This window comes from Gossypium hirsutum, chromosome A07, assembly GCF_007990345.1.
Source record: "Gossypium hirsutum isolate 1008001.06 chromosome A07, Gossypium_hirsutum_v2.1, whole genome shotgun sequence".
In the NCBI taxonomy this organism is placed as follows: Eukaryota; Viridiplantae; Streptophyta; class Magnoliopsida; order Malvales; family Malvaceae; genus Gossypium; species Gossypium hirsutum.
The window spans coordinates 77,613,210-77,625,763 of record NC_053430.1 but is presented as its reverse complement, the minus strand read 5'-3'; the positions used below and the strand labels follow the sequence as shown (position 1 = coordinate 77,625,763).

The 12,554-nt window shown below is 38.4% G+C and overlaps 1 non-coding gene across 1 annotated transcript; it reads right to left on the bottom strand.

Annotated features, from left to right (window-relative positions):
- Positions 1 to 373: 373 nt before the first annotated feature.
- On the bottom strand, positions 374 to 480 carry LOC121203893 (small nucleolar RNA R71). The gene has a single exon (XR_005898825.1). It is a non-coding gene; the product is annotated as a small nucleolar RNA R71 (small nucleolar RNA).
- Positions 481 to 12,554: the final 12,074 nt, after the last annotated feature.

Sequence of the window (12,554 nt, the reverse complement as noted above, 5' to 3'; positions counted from 1 at the left end):
ATTATTTTTATGACTCGGTTTAGTGGTCCCGAAACCACTTCCCGACTAGGGTCAATTTTGGGCTGTCACAAGTTAGACCTGCTATTGCTGAAAATAATTTTGAATTGAAACCTAACACAATTCAAATGATACAACAGTTTGTTGGTTTGCAGGACGAGGATCCCAATGCTCACTTGGCAAATTTCCTAGAATTTTACGATACCTTCAAAATTAATGGCTTTCTGATGACGCCATTCGCCTTCAGTTGTTTCCCTTTTCGTTAAGCAATAAGGCTAAACAATGGTTGACCTCGTTACCACGAGGGTCAATCACTACTTGGGAACAAATGATCGAAAAATTTTTATTAAAATATTTTCCACCGACTAAAATAGCCAAATTACGTAATGATACCTCTTCTTTTGTGCAGATGGATTTAGAAACACTCTACAATGCATGGGAGAGATACAAGGACCTTTTAAGAAGATGCCCTTACCATGGGTTACCGCTTTGGCTATAGGTTCAAACGTTCCATAATGACCTGAGTCCTTCGACTCGGCAGATGATTGATATAGCCGTTGGAGGAACAATCAATAATAAGACACTTGAGGTGGCTTACGAATTTATTGAGGAGATGTCACTAAATAACTATCATTGGGAAGTTATGAGAACAAAGCCAACAAAAGCAGCCGGTGTTTTCAACCTCGACGCGGTTACTATGCTATCTAACCAAGTAGAACTCTTAAATAAAAAGATTAACAGTTTGTGTGGTTCTACTCAGGTACATCCAGTGATGAGGTGCGGTTCGAATGGAGGAGGAGCATGCACAGAATATCAACCCTTCAACCCTAGCATCGAGGAGGAACAAGTCCAATATATGGGTAACAATAACTATAGATCCCAAAATAACCCATATAGTAACACTTATAATGCAGGTTGGAGGAAACATCCCAATTTCTCATGGGGCAGTCAAGGAAATCAAAGTCCACAACATCCTTCGGGTTTTCAACAACCACCCTACCAACAGGAAAAGAAGCTAAACCTTAAAGAGATGCTTTCGAAGTTTATATCGGTGTTAGAAACTTGCTTTCAGAATACTGAGACAGCACTTAAGAATCAACAAGCATTCATCCAAGGGCTTGAAACTGAGATTGGATAGCTTGCCAAGTTTATTTCTGAACGACCACAAGGTAGATTGCCATGCAACATAGAATCTAACCCAAAGAAGCAACTCAACGCGATTACTAGTCAAGATAAGGAAGGGTTAGTCACACTTGAACCAGAACCAAGGCAAGAAACTGAGATAAGCAAAGGTAAAGGTGAGGTAGACCATAATGAGTAGAAATCAGTAAGTACAAAATACAAACCTCGTGTGCCATACCCTAATGCGACAAGGAAAGACCGCTCAGATGAACAATTTGGTAAATTCCTTAAACTTTTAAAAAATTACATATTAACTTACCGTTTATTGAAGCTCTATCACAAATGCTGAACGCAATGAAATTTTTAAAGGAGCTTTTAGCAAATAAGTGGAAGTTGGACGAGGCTTCGCATGTGAAGCTAAACGCAGTTTGCTCAACTATTCTATAGAATAAACTACCCAACAAACTAAAAGATCTAGGGAGTTTTACGATTCCTTGCTTAATTGGTAGTTTAGATGTTAATAATGCATTAGCTGATTTAGGGGCTAGTATTAATGTCATGCGTTACAAAATGTTTAAACAACTAGGTCTTGGGAAACCCAAACAGACTAGGATGAGCATTCAATTATCAGATAAAACTATAAGATTTCCTAGGGGTATTATTGAAGATGTGCTAGTTAAAATCGATAAATTTATATTTCCCGTTGACTTCGTTGTTCTAGACATAGAGGAGAATAGCAACACTCCTTTGATTTTAGGAAGGCCCTTTTTAGCAACTGCTAGAACGATTATTGATGTTGGCACAGGTGAGCTCACACTTCGTGTGGGAGACGAAATAATCACCCTTCAAGCTCGCAATTCTGGCAACACATCAAAAATTGAAGGTGATTGTCTAAATCGTTCTATTAAAACTGACAATATGGTGCAACCTACTTTGCAGGAAATTAGTTAGAAGGAAGTACATGAGTCATTTTCAAGAAATAGTAGAGGACCTATATATGAAGAACGAAAGCTACAGATCGAGGAGCTAGATGAATGGCAGACACATAAATCGAGAACACACGATAAACCAAAACTACGCCAGAAAAAGCTCAATAACTTTCCAAATCAACTTAAGGTTGGAGATAAAGTTTTATTAGATGTCGTAAATCCTCACATTGTCACTGCCAAACCAAATGAAGAAATTCCTCTTACGGTACTTAGCATTTTCGCATTCGGTACAGTCGAGGTAAGTGATCCCAAGTTTGGTACTTTTAAGGTAAACAATACCCGTCTAAAACCTTATTTTGATGAGATTCATAGTAGGAAGAGGAGTATAAACTCCTCGAACCTCCATGACCATTCAATGGAGAGGTAAGTCGAGCTTAGACTATAAATAAGGGCTTCTCGGGAGGCAACCCGAGCACTAACTATATTAACTTCCTTAAATTTTAGTGTTTAACACCTAACTTACTAATGAAGCTCTTGAATATAGGTTTACCACACAGACACGGCCAAGCACACGGGCATGCCTTAGGCCGTGTGAAAACAAGGCAAAGATTTTCCCAACACAGGCTACGATAAATTGCCATGACCGTTCGACATGGCCATGAGCGAACCTGCCAAAATAACACGGGCGTATGACACGCACGTGCCTGGAAACCGTGGCCGAACCTGTCAAATTAACACAGGCGTGTCGCACGCCCATGCCAAGCAACTGTGGGCAAACTTGCCAAAACAACATAGGCGTGGACCTTTATACACGGGTGTGGGAGAAGCGAACAAAGACAGACACGGTCGTGCGACACGACCGTGTGCACCAACACGCCCAATGTACACGGGCGTGGGGAAATTGTCAGACGCGCCCAAATTCAAAATTCGCGAATTACACGGGCAAAAATTGGGGAACATGGGCATGTTCCCTGGCCGTGTGTCCCAAAATCTATAAATTCTCTTCACTATTCATCATCTCCCTCACCCAAAATCCCTAACCCTAGCCATTGCAGATTCACACAGCCTCCTGCCATGCCCATGCGCCGCCTTCAACCATATTTTTGATGCTTAAGCTCCTCCCTCTTGTGTTTGTTTACTCCTTTATCTCAATCTTCTTCAATTATTTTGCTTCTTTCATGATTTTTATGCTCCATTTGACTATTTTACGTGCACATTCATAGTTAGAATAGTAGATAAATGTATATATTTTTTTTAAGTTTTGTTTTGTTTTGGTTAGTATATAGGCTACATTCATTCATCGTTATTGTTTCTATGGGTTTCATGCTATTAACCTCACACAAATTCTTTCTTTAGATATCTCCATTACTTATTCTTATAGTGTTATTTGGCACATTTACTTTGGCTGTTATAGCATAGGTTAATATGTAAGCCTCATGGAAAGTATTCACATTCCACTTCAATTTCCATTATAGGTACGCCATGTCATCTTTAAGAGGAAAGAAAGCTGTCGTCCCTGCTTCAAAGAAAAGGAAGGAAGTGTCATCTTCCTCGGGTCCTACCATGGAAATTCATCACCCTTTCCTACAGTTCCCCATTGGGCCCCAAGAAGAACATTTCCAGATTCTACGGGCATGACCCTTGAAAGTAGGCCGCTGTATAGACTGGGCTGCGCTAGAACAAGTCCAACTCGCAGATGCAATTCAGGCCCTCCTTACCACCGATATTTGGGGGCTTTCTTTGAGATTGTCGAGCCGACATATCTCGAACTCACGATGGAACTTTGCTCAACGTTCCATCTTCAGACTGTGATGGCCCGCTTTGATGACCCGGGAACAATCCAATTTTGCCTCGGTAGTCTAGTCCACCAATTGAACGTTCTAGAGTTTGAAACCTCACTGGGCCTTTACACTAAGGAGTTCATGGAGGAGAATGAACTCCACACTCTCAATTGCCACATCCATCACTCTCCTTCACGGTGTTGGAACGCCCTCACCCCCGGCACTGCCTCCTACAATCTTAGCCGCTCCAAGGCATCGGTTCTCCCTCCATCTCTGCAGTACTTACACGCCATTTTGGGTCACACGTTAACAGGAAGGTGAGAGAGCACTGGCGTTGTCAACACTCACGACGCCTACCTTCTATGGTGTATGTCACACGGGCACGTCATAGACCTTGCTTATTTCATTGCCCTCAGCATTCAACATCAGACGGAGCGGCATAGGAAGGGGGTCATCTCCATTGGGCCCTATGTGACGCGATTGGCTCAGCATTTCGGGCTCCTCAACACAGCAGGCCAATCATCCTCCCTCACTCTCATGGGCCAGATGTCCCTACAGGGCATCTCGAGCATGCTAAGTATGAGGATGATCTGAAAACAATGTGGCACCTTCCCTCCTCAGTACTGTCTCGCCTAATCCACTGAGATGGAGGCCCCCGAAGACATTACTGATGATATCCCTCCACCTCACGATGACCCACAGTTTTAGCCACCACCTCCTTCTCGTGTAGTTCATGCGGGGGCTTCATACGCTGACATCTCTGAGTGCCTTACCCGGTTCGAGCAACAGTATTTTTAGAGCTTCGATACTACTCTACAGTAGATTTGTTAGCACCTCCACATCTCATCGCCACCCCCACCTCGCGAACCATCTAGCGATGAAGATGTTTAAAAACTTTTATTTATTTTTTTATGTTTTTACTTTTATTTTATTTTAAGACTACTTTTTATTTTTCTTTCACCTTATTTTTATTAGGACTTATAATTATTATTTTACAATTTTTAATTTCGACTAATTCATATTGAGTACTTACTCTTCCTTATATATTTCCTAAAAGAGTTCCTGATTCTATCATAATTATAAAGAGCTCCAAAGCTCACTATTACTCTGGAACTTCAAACTCCACCGGGAAAGGTTCTCCACGACTACCATGTTCTGCTCAACCACAACCATAGCTACCACCAGATATAATATTCTTTTGGTACAGGACTTATGGACTAATGAACCTCTATCACCGCCAGAGTATCCTCCTCCACCCTCATGCTGATTATTCTCTAAAACTCCAGTTCAAGGAAATTCATCCATCACTGAAGAAGTTTCACTTCTCTCCGTATCTTATATTTATATTCTTTTCTATATATCTATCTATCTACATTGAGGGCAATGTACATCTTAAGTGTGGGGGTATTCATTTCACTATTAGAAAAATCCCTGAATGATTGCCTTGTTCTCTTGAAAAGCTCTCATATCATGTTTAGGATAAATTTTGATTGATTTATGACTTTTATTGATATATCTTGAATTAAAACATAGGAATTTAGACATTGATTGTTTAAACTTTAACACATTAGGGAATCAAGCATGATAAGTTGATTTTTGAAGAATTAAAAAATTTTAGGTTGTTTCCCTAAGTTTAGGTATTATCTTGAGTTGGAATTCACAAGTTTAAACATCAAAAAGCCATAATTTTTGTGAGACCTTGATCCTTTAGAGCATCCATTATTTCTTTCATGCTCACTTTCATTATGAGTTCATCAGTATTGAATTGTTACTCTAGAACTTGCTTGATTATGCATGTCAAGACCACACCATTTGATTTGATATGTTAAAATGATAAAGGAACTTAGGTTTAACCCATTCACTCCATAAAAGCCTACCTTCACAATTAACCCTTAGTGAACCCCCTTAAGCCTAACAACCCATTCATTGATTTGCCCTCGATATTAACCCATAACTCATTATTGTTGAAACCCCCTAAGTTAATTTGATCCCTATTTTTGTTGAGATTTGAGTCAGAATAATTGCTTGGCTATGTTTTATTCTATTTTGTAATTATGTGTTCTTCAAATATATATATATACATGTATACATATTAGTAGTCGTGATCTTCTGAGCTAAAGAAGTTAAATTCCATATTCTGAGAAAAAAGCTCTGTTGTACGCAATTAATGACTAGTCATTTTTCTAGTTAGGAAATTTTTCAATTCAATTTTGATTCTAACCCTTTCTTTTAGTTTGTGACCACACCCTCTAACCAAAGACATGTTACAACCATCTAAAGACCTTCTGATTGATGTTTCATTTCAATTTATAGTGGTGGAGATTTGATTTTCATGCAAGCCTATGTTAATAACTCTTTATCATTGACTATTGAGTGCTTCATTTACTGTCCTTAAACACCTCGAGTGATTTGAGTGAATCTTTAGTGAAGATGTGAAAGTCTGTGATATTTTGAATCAAAGGTAATTACTTAAATGAGGAGAGACACCTATATTTTCATGATAAAATGCTCAACTAGGAATGTGTGAAACTTTGATGTTCATTCAGTTGAACTTTCAATGTATGATTACCTATGGATTATTTTGAGATATTATCGATAGAAATTATAAGTTGATAAGAATTTATTTTGATTATGAGTTTAGGATTTTGCTTGAGGACAAGCAAATGCTTAAGTGTGGGGGTATTTGATAAACAGTAATTTATACATATTTCTATCACATTCTTAGCACATTTTATGGATGATTTTTCCTTAAAATTGGTGAATTCGATGCTCCTAATGCCTTAATTTCATGTTTTATACTTAGGTGAGCATAATAGAGTGAAAGGAATGAGAAACAGACCAAAAACAGAGAAAATGGGCCAACGTAAGAAATCAACACGGCCTAGACCTCCTCACACGGGCAGACCACACGGTCGTGTCAATTTAGCAAAATCGAAGCACGACTCACCCGGGTGGACCACACGCCCGTGCCTATTTAACAGGCTTGACCACGACCTTAAGCAATTGCACACAGGCGTGTCTCTCTCGAGCCCAAATTGAGTCCAATTCAAAAAAGGCCAATTTTGAGGGTTCTTAGGCATTCTAAAGCCTATAAATACACCCTAGAGGAGGAGGAAAAAGATACATAAAGAGAGAAGCAGGGAACTGCTCAAGGAAAGCTAATTGATCCATCTTAGAAGCTAGATTCATCATCAAGACTGAAGATCTCCCCTCAATTTCCCTTCAGGGGTTTTGGGTTTTTCTTTATGCTTTGTATTCATTATTCTTCTGAGATGTTTACCTTTTTAGTTATGAACTAAAACCCCTAAATACCTAAGGGGAATGAAACCTAAGACAGATCTTTTTATTATTATCTAAATTTTATGATAAATATTTGACTTGTTCTTAATTATGTGTTCTTAATTCTTGTTTTGATATTCCTGGATATTGATTCAAGTTAAGCTCTTATTCAGAGGAGGAATAGACCCTATCTAAGAGTACATTTGTCATAATTAAGCAGAGTTGGTTGCGTGCCTAGAGATAGGATGACAAGATTTTTCCAAATTAGGGTGAAACCTAATAAGGGGATCCATAGATCGAGTTAATGCAACCCTAGAGAGTTAATTAAAAAGAGATTTCAATTATTCAACCTAGGGTTAGATGTTGTTAGTGTCGAGAGAGATAATAGTATAACTTAGGGATTTCTACGGATCAAGTCAAATGAATAAATCGTCCGATTCAGAGTCAAGTAACAAGTGAAGTCTAGATGGATTTTTCCTTAGGTATTGTCTCAATCAATCAAGTTTTCCAAAAGTAATTCCCCAATTCTATTTTTTATGAATTCTTAGTTTAGTTAATCAGCTAGTTAAAACAAACCCCATTATTCTTAGGCTAGGTAATAAAAAGACAGTCATTATACTTTTAGTTCCTTTGGGTTTGACGATTCGGTCTTGCAAAAGCTCTACTACTGTACGATAGGTACACTTGCCTTCATTGTGATAATAGTTAGTTTCAAGAACGATTCATTATAAATATTTAAAAACCTGTCACGAATATCACGTATCAAATTTTTTAGTTTCTAGATTAATATGCTGATGAAATGAATGAATTTCCATCATTTTAGATCAAGAATTACAAAATTTGGGCCTAGACTGGGGACAAGCAAAACAAGTGGACTAAGTCGAACTAGTCGACTACATTTTGTAATCCATAGTAACTTGTATGTAAATAATACAACTACATTGTTATTATATGTGTTTGAATTGATTTAGCATAAATTGCTAGTTTGTAGAAATGATTATGTATGATGAATATTGGGATAGTAGAACTCCCGTTTGAACCTTAGGAAATAAATTGGATATTCATGCAATGACATTCGGGTTATTTGTCTGCTACTGTAAGACATGTCCGGGACATGCATCGACCACATTATGAGAGCCAATGTAAGACCATGTCTGAGACATGGCATTGGCATTGAGGGAGAGCTAGTGTAAGACATGTCTAGGACATGCATCGGCCTCGAGATGTAAGCCAATGTAAAACATGTCTGGGACATGCATCGGCACGTATAGAGGTGTCAGTGTAAGACCATGTATGGGACATGGTATCGGCACAGATATGTGAGAGCTAGTATAAGACCATGTCTGGGACATGGCATCGGCCTCAATTTCAATAGTCAGTGTAAGACATGTATAGGACATGGCATCTACTTGATGGATGAGCCAGTGTAAGATCATGTCTAGACATGACATCAGCATTATACCCTATGTTTGAGGCTTAGTGAATATCGATAGCATTCCAAATGGTTCAACGGTGAAAGTTACAGTTTAAGTTAAATGAGAAAAGTATAACGATGTTGTGAATGGTATAGGTACCTATTTGAAATGTATGAGATGTGAGCTCAATATATGCTATGTGAATTGTATTGTATAGTGATGAGTAAGTTGTACTTATGCGTACTTTTGTATTATGAGCATGATGATGAATGGTAAAGTTGTTGTTATATTTATTTGCATGCAACTTACTAAGCTTTATGCTTACTCCCTCTACTTTTCATTTTCTTATATTGTCACCTAATTTGCTTGAGGATCATCGAATGTTGGAGGCATCGATCACACTATCAACCAAAGCACTTGGTATAGTTGGTTTTATTATTTTGAATATGGCATGTATAGGGCTTAGACATTTGAGTTTTGTGTCAATGTTAATTTGGCCAAATGTGTTAGCTTGGGATGAATCCATTCATTTTGTATAAAGCCTTGAATAATGGCTAATGTTCGTTATTGATATATGCAAATGATGATATTTTCATGGATGAGTAAATTTCATGAATGAGATAATGCCTTGTGTGGCTGATTAGACCTTGTATTGTTGTGTGGACTTGTCATGTTAGATGTTATGTAGGTTAGTGCAAGTTAGGGTGGCAAAAAGGCTTGGTAAATACCCTTATTTTGTCCACACGGGTGTGTGTCTAGGCCGTGTGTTCCCTGCACATAAAATTTGCAAGTCAGTATGCATGGTAGTAAACACACGGGCAGAGACACGGCTATGTGTCTCAGCCGTGTAGGGGACACGGCCTCTGGCCACAAGCGTGTGCCTTGGCCGTGTACCCTAAATTGGATGCTGACATTAGAAACAGAATGTCAAGGTTTTTAGACACGGGCTAGGACACGGGCGTGTCATGGTCATGTCAGGGACACGAGCCATAGACACGGGCGTGTGTCAGGCCATGTGAAAATCCCTGTAGGTTCAAATTTAGAATTTAATTCACATGGCATGGGACACGGGCGTGTCCCTAGATGTTTAGGTCGTGTTTGTCACACGGGCCATCAGCATGGCCGTGTTATAATGACCACACGGGCATGTGCCTTATTTCAAGAGTTATTTTTCTAAATTTATTTAAAGGACTTGGGTTGGTCCCGAATGGTTTCCAATGGATATTTGGAGCCTTGTAGGCCCATATTAAGGAGTTTAAAAAAAGTTCAAAAACGTTTTAAATTTGATCGAGTCTTATTGACATCGATTTGATTGTATACATGTGATTAAGTGTAGTAACGCCTTGTATCTCGTCCTGGCGTAAGGGTCGAGTGTAGGGTGTTACAGTTACAACGCCGATATCAATAGCTCCGTACATAATGGCTCCGATAGAGTTAAAAGAATTAAAAGATCAGTTACAAGAAGTGACAGATAGAGGTTTTGCCAGACAGAGTTTTTCTCCTTGGGGTGCACTAGTGTTATTTGTAAAAAAGAAAGACGGCATGATGAGAATATCTATAGACTACCGACAGCTCAACAAAGTGACGATCAAGAATAAATACCCTTTGCCACGAATAGATGATTTATTTGATCAGCTAAATGGGGCAACAATGTTTTCGAAAATTGATTTGAGATCAAGTTATTACCAGTTGTGAGTGAAAGACTGCATTTAGAACAAGTTACAGACACTACGAATTTCTTGTTATGCCTTTCGAACAAACAAATGCACCTGCTATTTTTATGGACTTGATGAACCGGATCTTCAAGTCGTATTTAGATCGATTTGTTATTGTGTTTATTGATGACATTTTGATCTACTCTCGAGACGAATCGGAGCATGCTGAACATTTGAGAACCGTGTTACAAACTTTGATAGATAAATAGTTGTTTGCAAAGTTCAAAAAATGTGAATTTTGGCTACGAGAGGTTGGTTTTCTGGGACATATAGTTTAAGTCGCAGGTATCCGAGTTGACCCGAACAAAATTTTTGTGATTATAGATTGGAAGCCTTCAATGTATCTGAAGTCTGTAGTTTTCTTAGACTAGCTGGCTATTATAGACAATTTGTGAAAGGCTTCTCGATGATTGTGACTCCGATGACACGATTGCTTCAAAATGATGTTAAATTTGAGTGGTCAGAAAAGTGTCAACAGAGCTTCAAACAGTTGAAAGCATTATTGACAGAGGCACCAGTGTTAGTTCAGCCTGAATCGGGTAAAGAATTCGTAGTTTTTAGTGATGCGTCGTTAAATGGCCTAGGTTGTGTTTCGATGCAGGAAGGTAAAGTTATAGCTTAAGCCTCGAGACAGTTGAAGCTGCATGAAAAAAATTATCCAATGCACGGTCTCGAATTAGTTGCGATGGTTTTCGCATTGAAAATTTGGCACCATTACTTCTTTGGTGAGAAATTCCATATTTATACTGATCACAAAAGCTTGAAATATCTGATGACTCAGAAGGATTTGAATTTGTGGCAGCGGAGATGTTAGAATTGTTAAAAGACTATGAATTAGTGATTGACTATCATTCGGGGAAAGCGAATGTAGTTGTTGATGCTTTGAGCCAAAAGTCTTTATTTTCTTTACATGCTTTGAACACATACTTAGCTTTGTCTGACGATGGTTCGTTAGTAGCCGAATTGAGACAAGACCATTATTTCTACAGCAGATTTATGAGACTCAAAAGTTTGATAATGAATTGCAAGCAAAATAAATTCAATCTGAGTTGACTTCTGATTCAGAGTTTCGAATAGGGCCAGATGATTGTTTGATGTTTCGTGATAGAATATGTGTACCAAGAAACTTTGAGCTCATTCAGAAGATTCTAAATGAAGCACACAGTAGTCATTTGTCAGTACATCTTGGAAGCACAAAAATGTATAACGATTTGAAACAACTTTGTTTGTGGCACGGTATGAAACACGATATCTTAGAATTTGTTTCGAAATATTTGATTTGTCAGCAAGTCAAAGCTGAGCAACAAGTGCCGTCAAGTTTATTACAGCCTATTATGATTCCTAAGTGGAAGTGGGATAGATTAACAATGGATTTTGTATCAGCCTTGCCCTTATCTCCGAAAAAGGAAGATGCAGTCTAGGCTGTTGTTGACTGATTGACGAAATGAACTGGTACGTACAAATTACTCACTTGATAAATTGGTAGAGTTGTATATCTCTAAGATTGTTAGATTACATGGTGTGCCATGGGATCCGAGATTTACTTCGTGATTTTGGAAGAAATTGTAAGAAGCTTTAGGTACAAAGTTGCATTTTAGCACTGCATTTCACCCGCAAACGGATGGTCAATCTGAGCGAGTTATTCATATATTTGAGGATATGTTGCGATGTTACATTCTTGAGTTTGAAGGTAGCTGGGAGAAATATCTACCCTGATTGAATTTGCTTAGAGTAATAGCTTCTAATCGGGTATTAAGATGGCACCGTACGAAGCTCTATACAGTCGTAAATGTCAAACACCGTTGTACTGGAGTGAACTCGGAAAAAATAAGATTCACAGTGTTGATTTGATCAAAGAGACTGAAGAAAAAGTAAAAGTATTTAGCAATAGTTTAAAAGTAGCTTCGGATCGATAGAAATTATATGCAGATTGAAATAGATAGATACTGAGTTCCAGATCGAGGACAAAGATTTTTTGAAAGTGTCACCGTGGAAAAAGATATTGCAGTTTGGTTGAAAAAGGAAATTGAGTCTGCGATTCATAGGACCATATGAAATTATTGATTGAGTTGGGCCAATGGCATATCGATTATCTTTACCGTCTAAGTTAGAGAAAATACATAATGTATTTCAGGTATCAATTCTATGAAGGTATCGATCTAACCCTTCACATGTCATTTCCCCAACCGAGGTTGAAATTCAACTAGATATGTCATATGCTAAAGAATCGATACGAATTTTAGCTCTTGAGATCAAAGAGCTGAGAAATAAGCGAATTGCATTAGTGAAAGTATTATGGCTTCGACATGGGGTTGA